Source organism: Falco rusticolus, chromosome 5, assembly GCF_015220075.1.
Source record: "Falco rusticolus isolate bFalRus1 chromosome 5, bFalRus1.pri, whole genome shotgun sequence".
In the NCBI taxonomy this organism is placed as follows: domain Eukaryota; kingdom Metazoa; phylum Chordata; class Aves; order Falconiformes; family Falconidae; genus Falco; species Falco rusticolus.
The window spans coordinates 18,322,166-18,333,683 of record NC_051191.1 but is presented as its reverse complement, the minus strand read 5'-3'; positions in this window follow the sequence as shown (position 1 = coordinate 18,333,683).

Sequence of the window (11,518 nt, the reverse complement as noted above, 5' to 3'; positions counted from 1 at the left end):
AAGCAATTGTGGCAACCCACTCCACAGGTCTGCCACCATGCATGTTGTCTCATCATCTTCCCCGGAGTGCCACTGCTGTCTTGTCTCAGTACTGAATTGGTCACTAGCTGCCATTTGCTTAGAAAACTAAAAAAATCAAAGCTGTAAGATCTTGCTGATGTGTTTGCCTGTTTGGGAAGTGTCTTTCTGTAAAAGACAGGAGCCCACTCTCATGCTGACTCATGCCCACCTTCACATTTGTGTTTACGTTTCTGAGGCAATCATCAGAAGACTTGACGAAAAATGGACACCATGGAAAAGGACAAAGATCTCTCTGTAAAATTATCTGGGTTCAAATTATCAGCCTCAAAACTCCATGTTTTCTTTCTAACCTACAGTGCCAGCTCACAGCCTGAAGACATTTATACTTTTAATTGAATCATTTCCCATGCACTGCATTGACATAATATTCCATCTCTTTGTAGGCTCAGTATTAGCAACATCAGCAGAATCATTAATTAATACTTCCAAATAAGATTTAATTTATACTTTTGTGCCTTTGGAATATACAAATAATAGCTTCTCATTATTATTGTCTTATTATTATTAATCTTGTTTCAATGTAATTTACTACATAATTAACAATGTCATATCTTCTTAAAAGCACTGATCTATTAAAATAACCATCTGTGGGTCAAATCTCTGAAAAAAAATATGAAAAGAGCTATTGGGGCACAAATAAAAATCATATAAGGAGCAATGAGCTTTTCAGCTTCTGGAAATGCGCTTGAAACGCAGCAAAATCATTCTGTCATTAGCAAGTTCACAACTGGTGGTCCCTGAAAGTGGACATCTTGGGAACTATAAGACCAACAGAATGAAATTATGATGAAATATCTGTACAAATAGGAAACATTCTGGGTCCCCTTCTGATTATTTTTTAACCTCAAAGCAATAATGACATCCCCAGAGTTTTTCACCTAAATGCTCTCATACAGACAGTCTCATCACTTTGCCTTTACCAGAAGTAGTGGCTAGCAGAAATGCAAAAGGCAATAAAGCTGAGCTTCAGTAAAAGACGCTGTGTTGTACTGAGCTTAATGTGAAAGAATCTCAAAGACGGATCATCAATGCAGCAGTAAGCATGCATCCATTTCTTCATTGTTCCATTGTGTAAAAGTGGATGCTGGTTCATGGAGAGCTTGTGTTTTAGCTTGTAAAACTGACTTACATAATGGATGGGCATTAGGAGACCACAAATAAAGGATCAGTCAGTGAAAATAGAAAATTCACTGCCCTGGAAGCAAGTTTTAAGCAGAAACGACTTCCATAAGTGGCTGCAGAATGGGTTGCTGCAAAAGAAAGTATGTAGGCAATACTCCATGAATCACACACTATTTTTATGAAAACAGGGCATGGAAAAACCGAATTAAATTTGAGGGCATGTCTTTCATTCTTCGCCCCGAATCTGTGAATTAGTCTGCGCTAGGTTAGGGTGAGAAATTCCAGAGTGTATAGTGAGCATTTTGTGCTAGAATCTTTGTGGGGTTTAAGGATACAGCACACCTAGAGAAATCCAAAGTTGACTAGTGGGATTTGTACAGAGCCTACCTTTTCACTTTGCCCAGCCCCAGTAATTTCTAAAAGAAGGGTGTCCTGGCATGAGGAGACCCAGGGAGTAAAGAAAGGCCACCATGGAGAGGACCTGCCACGGATGGGCTGGGAGAGTTGTGTCTTACGTGTGCCCTGCTGAGGGGCCACAGCATGTACGACAAGCATGCACCTCCGCCGGAGGGACTAAGGTTCAGTGACTTCTACCACCATCTTTCTCAGAATAATTTTTTGTTCACCAACAGCCATAGAAAGCAATCCTGAGCATTAGTTCACAACAGTCTGGATGTTTCTGGGGGCAGGAGAGTAAAACTTAGCGGCTGAAGTCAGAGAGGAGGCTGTTTCTGTGGTTCTGTGTGTAGACGGTAGTGGTCAGCAAGGCAGGTGCTTTTAGGGCCTGGCAAAGTGTGTGTGCATGGAACAGAAACACTGCTAAAGGGACACAGCTGTGACGGTGAAAATGTGAAGGCTTAGGAGTTAATGATGGCAAACGCTCTGTAAATGCTGGCTGTGGCCAAAGCCACTCCATCCTCCCCTCTGTGCCTAAAGCCAGGCTGCTTTCACAAACAAGTGGCCTGTACATATCTAATAATGACCAGATTTCCAAAAGTTTCCCTGAAGCGCCCTTTAGTGAACTCCATCCCTGAGGTTTTGGCAGGATGCTGAACCTATACACTTATCCCTCACTGACAGAGCCTGCTGTTTCCCATAATTTCTGCTTAGTCCCTGAAACTTTGCTTTCAGGTTATTCCCATAGCCATCTAATGGGTATGGAGGTGGTCAAGGTGTATTTTGTTATAGGAGTGTGTCACCAGCTCATAGTTAGCCTAAACTCCTTCAAACTACAACCGAACGACGTGCAGAGTGAGTAGAAATACAAAAGCCTCGAGTTAGTGTTTCTCACAATTTTTGATTACGGGCAAGCAGTGAAAAACTGTAAGATTTAAACCACAAAAATGTGTCAAAGCATTAGACACTGAGCGCCAGAAATAGCAACAGCAATAAACTGAAATCATGAATGTGGGGTAGTAATTCAAATGTATTAATACTTCAGAGAAGTAAAAAAAAGTAAGTAAAGTAATAATTAAGAGTAAGTGACTTTACATGTCTGCCAGAAGGGAGTTGTTTTGCAGTGTATGATTTCTCTGAGTAAATCCTGGTCTTTTTCTGTGCCCTCAAGGACCTTTGTTCAAAATGCCACACAATTTCATTCTGATTCCACAACTAATGGCAGCCACATGTATAAACTGGAGTCACTGGGAAGTCACACTGATTTGCAGTTCTGGATTTGTCCCTTAAATTGGACAAACCATTTCACTAGCTTTCTAGCCCCAGTTCCTCAGACTGTTCTGCAGGGTATGTGACTTCATTTTTCCTTTTTTAATAATGAAAATGCCCTGGCTTTCACAAACATAGAGAATGGCCTAGAAACTCAGAAAGGCAAAACAAAATGTGTGGTGGTAGGGGAGAAAGGGGAAGTGAGGGAGAGAGGAGAAATAGAGAAAGAAAGGAGAGAAGGAATTAGAGAGAAAGAGCGAAAAAGAAGACAGAAGAGAAAGAAAAAAAAGGAAAAAAAAAAGAGAGAGAAAGATTAGTTTACATTATTATACAAACATTTAATAAGCAGTTCTTGGAGGAGGGTCAGACCTATCTCAGTCTCCCCTGAGCTGAGGAGCAGTGCTGGTATCACACGGAGTCAGCAACATGTGTTTTCATATAAATAAGCTTGGTCTGTAGGCACCATCTTTTCTGTACCTGTTCTTTATACACAGATCCATCCCTCTGGACTGATGAAATCCTACTGATGGAACTACTGAAGAAATCCTACTGAAGAAGCCTTGAGTCCTCCAGCTGCTGCAGAGACCGAAGTAATATTTTGAGAGAGGGCAGTAAGCTGTATGTTATCTGAGCTATTTTGAAGTATGCAATTTCTTTTGCATTTATACCTTCATCTGGGTGCTCCCTACCCACCTATCCATTTGTATAGGTCCCCTTTCAACCAGCCACACTGTTGAGTGCCTTGTCCATTTAACCAACCTCTCCCTGACCAAATGGGTTCAATGCATTTCTTCAAGGAATTTGCAAGTCCCATAGTAGACCTCCTGCACTTCAGGGGGTAACAGACGCCTGCCAGAGCCCCCATCTTTATTTAGACTCACAGCCTGCAGGAAACCATCCTGTCTGTGCCATTCCTGCACATTTGCTGCTTTAAAACCTTATTTTTTTTCTTTCTGATAGATGAAACAAAAGATTAAGAATATGAATGGTTGTAGCTAACGTACCTGTTTCTTTTCATGCATTTGTCAAAAGTTGCCGGTTTGCAGTTCCAGTACGGTGTAACACTTGCTGGTACTATCTACATACCAAACAATAGCTGCAGGAACACAAGCTCTTTGTAAAAAAGGACGTATTTATTCAATAGCTTTAAACATACAAAGCAAAACCAACTGCTTTAAAACTAAATCTCTTTTGCTTCAGGCATTGGATTCCCGAGAGGTAAATGAGGTCAAGAAGATGATGTGATGTGTGTGAATCTAACCAGGCAGAACCCGGCAGAATAACTCATAAGCCTGACTCACTGAGTGCTGCCATATCTTTGGCCTGGTTGCAAGCTTTACATGAAAAAAAAAAATATTCAAGGGATTTGTCAAATGAAAAATAAATAGACTGTATATAAAAACGGGTCAGCATGCTGTGTGCAATTCATAGTGCATATTACCTTAGGTATTCCTCAGGGATTGACCCTTGAATGTTAAAGGAAGACTAAAACTGTATCAGGAAAGCAATAAACCTATACCTGCTGCATTTTCCTAGGATAAAGCCCTTCAGCCTTATCCCTGTGTTAGGTTAGTGCATAACGATAAAAACACAGGGATCTATTGAAAGGCCAGAAGCCTTAGAAATGGCCTATCAAATAATTATTTTTTTTTAAAAGAGTGATTTTTAAATGTGATGAACACATAAAAATATCTGGTTTGTCTTTTATCAGTGTTGTGAAAACAAGGGAACTGTGCTTTCTCTGAATTAATAGATATTTGTATGGGCCTGAGGTTCACAAATAAAGTTGTAGATGGAATGAATGAGCTGATGAAAGGTGAGATAAAGTGTAATTTCTCCATTTCGTACCATCGCAGTTCCTTTCCTGTGAGTACTCAGATGACTGTGATTTTCGTACGTACTGATGTTTGAGAAGGGGGTTTTGCTCATACAACTATGAATAATCATGTTTTAAAAATCTGTTCATTCAGAGAGCATATGCTGCCCAGATACTTTACATATGACTCGTGAAGAATACTAAGGACACAAGTGAAGATGCCAAGTTAAATACAAAAAAATTAGGAAGCGATAGAAATAAGGTAAAGACCCAAAGAGTCTTAGTTCAGCTTCTTTATGTGTATGCAATATTAGATAATCGTACTGATATAATCCTATGCCATTTTTTTTCCTCGGATGTTCCAGATATGCCTGTTACAAGAGCTCGGAATTCCCTTATTTTGTGTTATCATAAACTCATTTCTGCTTAGAGGCAAGTTTTTGTTTTGCAGGTCAGATTCTTGGTATTTCTGAAATCCATCGGCAGGAAGGAGGTTACAGCTTTTGCCTGCAATACCGAGCAATCCAGAATAATCTGCTGAAGAATGTGCATCCTTATTTTATAATAGAAGTGCCGTTTTGACACAACTGTCCCGCAGCTAACCTCGTATCCCACGTGTTTGCAGAGGAGGACCCAGGTATCTGCACAGCGTTGAGGAGTGAGGGTACCAAACCTTCTCCCCAACCACAGCAGGACAGGGACAGGCCAAAGCTCAGCTCCTCAGGAGCCCTTGGGAGCCAGCCTGGAGCACAAGATCTCGCCTGCTTTCTGTAAAGGATGGCCAAGCTGTTCCTTTTGAGCTTTGCTCACAGGAAGGAGTGTTTCAAACATTTATTCATGATATGTAAACAGCAGAACAGAAGCAGTTCTCCACGGCAGAACATGTGATTTCAGTTCAGCATGAACCTAAATAACTGATTTCCAAAACACACTCACTAAGGCTTTTTGATACCAACTAGGGTAATTTTTTACTTGCATGCAGTTAGGATATAAATCCTAGGCTATATAAATGTTTAAAAGCACTGTCAGCCCAAGGGAGGGCTAGTAAAAGTCTACTTGGTGACAAGAGGTATACCTTAATCTTCTCAATTTGTTTTATAGCTGCTGTTGAAATGTGTAAGACTTTGTTCAGATCCAATAAATGGAAAACTACAACGCAGAATTCTGCCATAGTTTCTGAAGATTTAAAAAAACTCTAGCAGTTTATTGGAGAAAGAAAAAAATGAGTGGGATGCTTATTTTTTATGCTTCAAGAGGTCAAATGTCTCCTGTCATTTGCATGCATGGTTTGGGGGGCATATAGGCAGTTAGTTTTCAGTACATCTTATTTTATTCAGATATGAGATATATAACAAAAAGAGGGAAATTTTGAGCACTGTGTATTGTATGACTAGTTCAGGAGGAACATGTATTAGAAATTATTTTCTTAAAAGAAACTTATTCATATTTCCATTGTCCACATGGGATGATCTCTGTGCTGAAATAAGTTAAGTGGTTTGCCTAAGGTCACATGAAAAAGCTGGTAGCGGAATAAAAAATTAAATCTACATTAACCGATTCCCTGAGAGCTTTAGGTACAAATGTGTCCATTTTCCCTATATTTTACATTTTCGTCTTCTTTTGTGTTTGACATTTGAGGCAGCATATTTCTATGGCCTTTCTTTGTTAATCCTCAGAAGCTTTAGAGAGTCACAAACCATATCAAATATCTGCCATGTGCGAAATAATAGCTGTGCTCACACAGAGCCCAGAGTTAGGCAAGAATAAATGAGCACCATGCCCAATGATTAGCTAGTTTCTTCTATTTAATGTAATATATAGTTCAGATGTATGGCTGATGGCTAATGACTAATCAAGCCTCAAAACTTTAAATACAAAAAACGACAACACAACTTCCCCTCCCTCAAAAAAACCCCAAACAACTTCAGTATTTATTAGGGTGTTTTTTTCCCCTCTCGTGGCTTTTTAGCAGATGATCAGCTAACTGGATTTGTTAGAAGCAGCCAGTCTCAAACAGCCCACAAACTGCTGAGTACAAAGAAACTGGAACACAGCTACACGAGATGAGAAAAAAGGGTCTCATTTTCAGTCTGCTCTTTCTAACCCAACATGACAGGCATCGTGTCAGTCTCATTGACCTAGGTGTACAAATGCATGAGACAGCAGAACTCACTTGTAATTCAGCATGGTAATTAAGGATGCACTTGGCAGCTTTGCTGAACTGGGAATGTTTAACGCCAGTATTCAAAGTCTTTTGCAGCTGGACTGCCCAGATTGTCCTGCCTGTTGTCAGTGAAAACAGTGAACTGGAAAGGACGAGGTGCATTGCACACTCTGGCAGGCAGATGTCCCATGTTTTCCAGTCCAGCATGGGATGGTCTTCAGTGTGAGACCCCATCTGAGGACTTGCTGCACACAGTGAAGAGCATCTGGCCTCCCAAACTCGGTGACACATAGCGGGAGTTAAGAGCCTGATCAGAAGCTCAGCCAAAGCAGAACTCCTGCCAGCCCTCATAGGATTCAAAAACTCCATAGCTTTCCTCAGCCAAAGAGGATCTGGGCACCATAAGTTTAGTAGGTCTAGTCTAGAAATACAAAGCAACAGCCTCAAAAGCGGCATTGAAAAGTTGTGTGGTATAGGACCGATTCTGGAATTATCTTCTGTGCTTTTGATTTGCTCCTTAAAATTAAAAATTCACAATACCAACCCAAAGAACTATTATTTCAGACATTTGCAGGTATATCACTTTCAACATGCTTAATAAAATAAAGCCTGCTGTGCAGACCAAGCGTTTTTATGGTTGTTTCAGCATATTATGTTCCACCTTGGCATAGCAGATTTCCCTTAAAATAGAGACTGGTTTCAGTGCTTCGTCTCCACGGGGCAGGGCTACTTCAACTTGTTATTTATGTATAATTCCAGTTTGCCTAAATTAGACTGTAATTACAGCCTAGAACCAAGAACTCTGCATCTACTTCAACTTTCAGGGATTTCTTTTTTTTTTTTTTTTAGTTTTATTTCCTAAGTTTTCAGGTTCTTTTGCTCTGATTAGACAGCCAGATGAAGCTTTCTGAAGCTATGTATGTGTGTGATTTACATTGCAATGGAAAAGTGTCAGCTTTATCAGAAATTTTTCTCAGATCTCACATCAAAACACGGCAAGCTGATTTCTTTGCTGAATCCTTTCCCATTTTTTTAAAAACATAAATTGTCTTGGTTTATTTTAATACAGACAGACAAAGACCTTGTACATTTTATAGAGTGCTTCATCCTTGCAATCTCAGAGCACTTTATAAATAGATAGGAGGCATCAAAGGAGAAGAGTGCTCAAGGGCAGAAGCATCACACTATGTCTCTTATTAAGGTAGTAAGCCATCCTTTACTTAAAGGGACCATCCCCTATATCTTTTATTTGTTAATAGGGTTATTGACTCCAATTTGCTTCATATGTCATGGGCGTTAAGAGGAGGGCTGAATCAATCAGTACATCCTTTGCACAGCAGAAGAAAATGATTTGACTTGATTAATCTGCTTTTCTCTGCAGAATTCCACCTTGAGAGTCTTTTAACAAAAAAATAGCCAGAAACTTTGCTTTCCCCACTAAAAAAGCCCACCATCCCTCAGTCAAAGTCTACCCTGAAATACAGCTTCATGGCTTAGGCTTTGCAAAGCTCAAAGGTCCGAACAGGATTTGGTACCTGATACTTCCTCTATGTTTAGCTATCAGGTTAAATGGAATTCATACATCTAGATTGATAACTTTATCCCAGTTCAAGAAAAATCTAGTATTCCACAATAATAAAGTGAAATCTAATTATTATGTGTTTAACATTCAAAACATCCTTTACTGAACAACTCCTGTGCCAAAAACCAAACTTCTTTTGCTAAGAGGCATGGTACTATGCTGTTCACCAGCACACACCCATGAAAACAGCTGCAAAGAAATTCTGCAAAGATAAGATAGCAGAGGAGCGTTGATATGCACTTTGCTATTACCCTCATTGAAATGTGATCTAAATTGCAGCTTCAGCACCTTCACCTCTGCAAAACTTCATTGGTTTTTCAGTATCCACAGGTAACTAAGGCTGTTGCCCATCAAAAATCTACCTATCAAAGTCAATATAAAATCTGCTCTAATAAACCCAGTTCTTTCTATTTAAAAAGTGTCTGCTTTCCATAAAACTTAAAATCAAATAATAGGCTGTACTCTTATAATTCAGAAATGTGTGTGCCTTGTGGGGATGGCAGTTTGGACCACTCGTGCTTCTGGTGCCAGACCTCTCCTGCTGCAGAAAAGCAGGATGCCAGGAGCTGGAAGAACAGTGGGGAGGGTTTCATCCCTTATACAAAGCATGGTCATGGGCTGCCTCTAACTCTCAGAGTACCACGTGGCATTTTCTAACCAAAATTTTCCACTTTGTGATCATAATGTGTTGTTACGGCTGCAAGGTCGCTGTTCTGTGGAGTTTCCTTTCCATTCACACTTTTAAAAGTCAAAGGCAATGGTAGATGGAATGCTTATCTTCTGCTCTGAATAATTTTATCAGGATCATCAAATTTCCATGAAACCTGTGTTTATGCTTGCTGTGCTGCTATTAACAAAAACACCATCCCACAAACGGATGTGTGGGTAAAGAGGCTCCTGACCTGCATGCAGGAATGGCTTAGCACAGAGCGGTGACTTATTGATGTTCTTACTGAGAGCCGACCTCCAGATTTACCAGATGTGCCATGTATGAGGAGGCCTTTCACGGCTTCCTCTGGGGTGCTCTGGAAGATGAATGCTGTGGCAGAAGAGAGATTTCCACCTCCATTTCGGGGAGCTCCATGCTCAGCAGCTGCTTTCCATAGCAGGGGTTGTGGAGTGCCTGCATGTCTTGGGATGGTCACTATTACTCTGACAGATTTATTGTACTTGCTTGGCCATGGGAGGCTTCAAGCCTCTTTTATTTTTCTTTTAAAAAAAAAAAATTCCTTGAAAATCATCTAACCGCAAAAGTTAAGAAAAGAGGTTCTTAAGAAGTCTGAGCAAATTTACCCTCAAGCCATTGCCCTAGCAAGAAAATAAATATTTGTGGCCACATCTGAAAAAAAATGTATGATTTTTTTCAGTCCCACAATCTGGTTGCCAAGCCTAAAAAGCAGCTTTTCAGTGTCTGGGCCCTTTGCTGCCTGTGCTAGCAGCTGACCAGGGCTTTCTCAGAGCAAATATTTGAGGCTTGGCAAGAATAGGCTGCTCTCCCTTCACTTTCCAGACAACATGTTTGCTCTGAACGAGCTCTTGGAGCATCAGGGTAGTATGCAAAGATCTTGGGATAAGATCTCATCCAGGATCTATGCAGGATCCAGCGTCTATTTCCCTGGATAATTAAGAAAGTGGGAGGGTTTTTTTTCTGCTGCACTAGTTTATCTAGCTGATATATCTGGTTACTATTACTACACTGCAGGCCATTCTTTTAACTATTAGAAGTGAAAAACGCAGAAATACAAGATAAAAGAATGACGTGAAGGAAAGACAAGGTAATATATTATAGCAAGAACACAACACTGGGTTTTATTAACAGTGATCTCAATTTAAAAAAAACAAAAACAAAACCCACAAAACAAAACCAAACAAGCAAACCATGTGTGGTCTGGGACTCTAAACAGAGGCACTTATCGAAGGCTATGCAAGGAATCTCAAGTTTCTGTCAGAGCATTTCAGCAACAGTCATCAGTGAAGCTTAATCAATAGCTGCCTTCTGAGCAAGGCAGGTTAATGACCGGGTCCATCAGCAATGTCAGGTCTCACACAGTAGCACTGTATGGGTTGGCAAGGGCTGTTGTTGTGTTTGATGGGTTTTTTTTAATAACTGCTATAACTTATAATTATTTACTCTATTGCATCAAAAGATGTGTCATGATTTATATGGACAGATTCAATGTAATGAGATTTGCCAATGGAAACCGTGAACCATCTTTTTGGTTCAGTAGAATGCATGACTGTATTTTGAGAATGAAGCTTGTTAAAGATGGTTTGTTCACATGCACTTCAGCAATATTAGTGCTAAAAAATCAATAGGCAGAATCAGAAGATTTGTAAAGAAAATTTGAAAAGTAATTAAAAAACCCAGGTGGAGGCACTGTCTTGAAAACATCGCATTTACTTTCAGGCCATTTTACAGACCTTACCCATGGGTGGCACAGAGCAGCTTAGACCCGCTAACAGAAACAGAGCTGCACAAATGGATTTAGAAGTGAGAAGTATGGTTCTTTTACTAATATGAAAAAATCCTGACTAAACCCGCCAACTCAAGCTTTTGAATTCCACCAGAGTTTTAAGTCTGGGCCTATTTGTTCTGTCTGGGCAGCCTGGGCTAGCCTCAGCAGGCGCGGGGGGTCCATGCGGCACGGTGCTGCAGAGCCCACAAAAGCAGCTCAGTTGTGTCCATGAAGAGGCGCACCGGAGCCATTCAGCCCAGTCTTGCAGCAGGGCTAAGAGGACTAACAAGGCTGATGTTTAGCTTCAGAGGCAGCTGAGATGTAGGGATGTTTTCAGAAATCACCGCATGATATAGACTGAACCTCAGTGCTAAAATTGCTGCTGTCTTGGCTAACCCATCCTTATGAGGCTGTGACATGCATTAGTAACTTTACCAAATATTATCCAAACTATCAAAAGCATCATGAATCTCTTACTGTGATGTTGGTCCTTTTTCTCATTTCAGGAGATAATTTATTTAGCACATGAGACTTCATTGGCACAATTCAACATCTTCAATCTAAATGAGAACAAGTACCAATGAAACCGTTGGGTTGGTTAAGACGAGGCTGAAAGCATCAGCCTTCAGCTC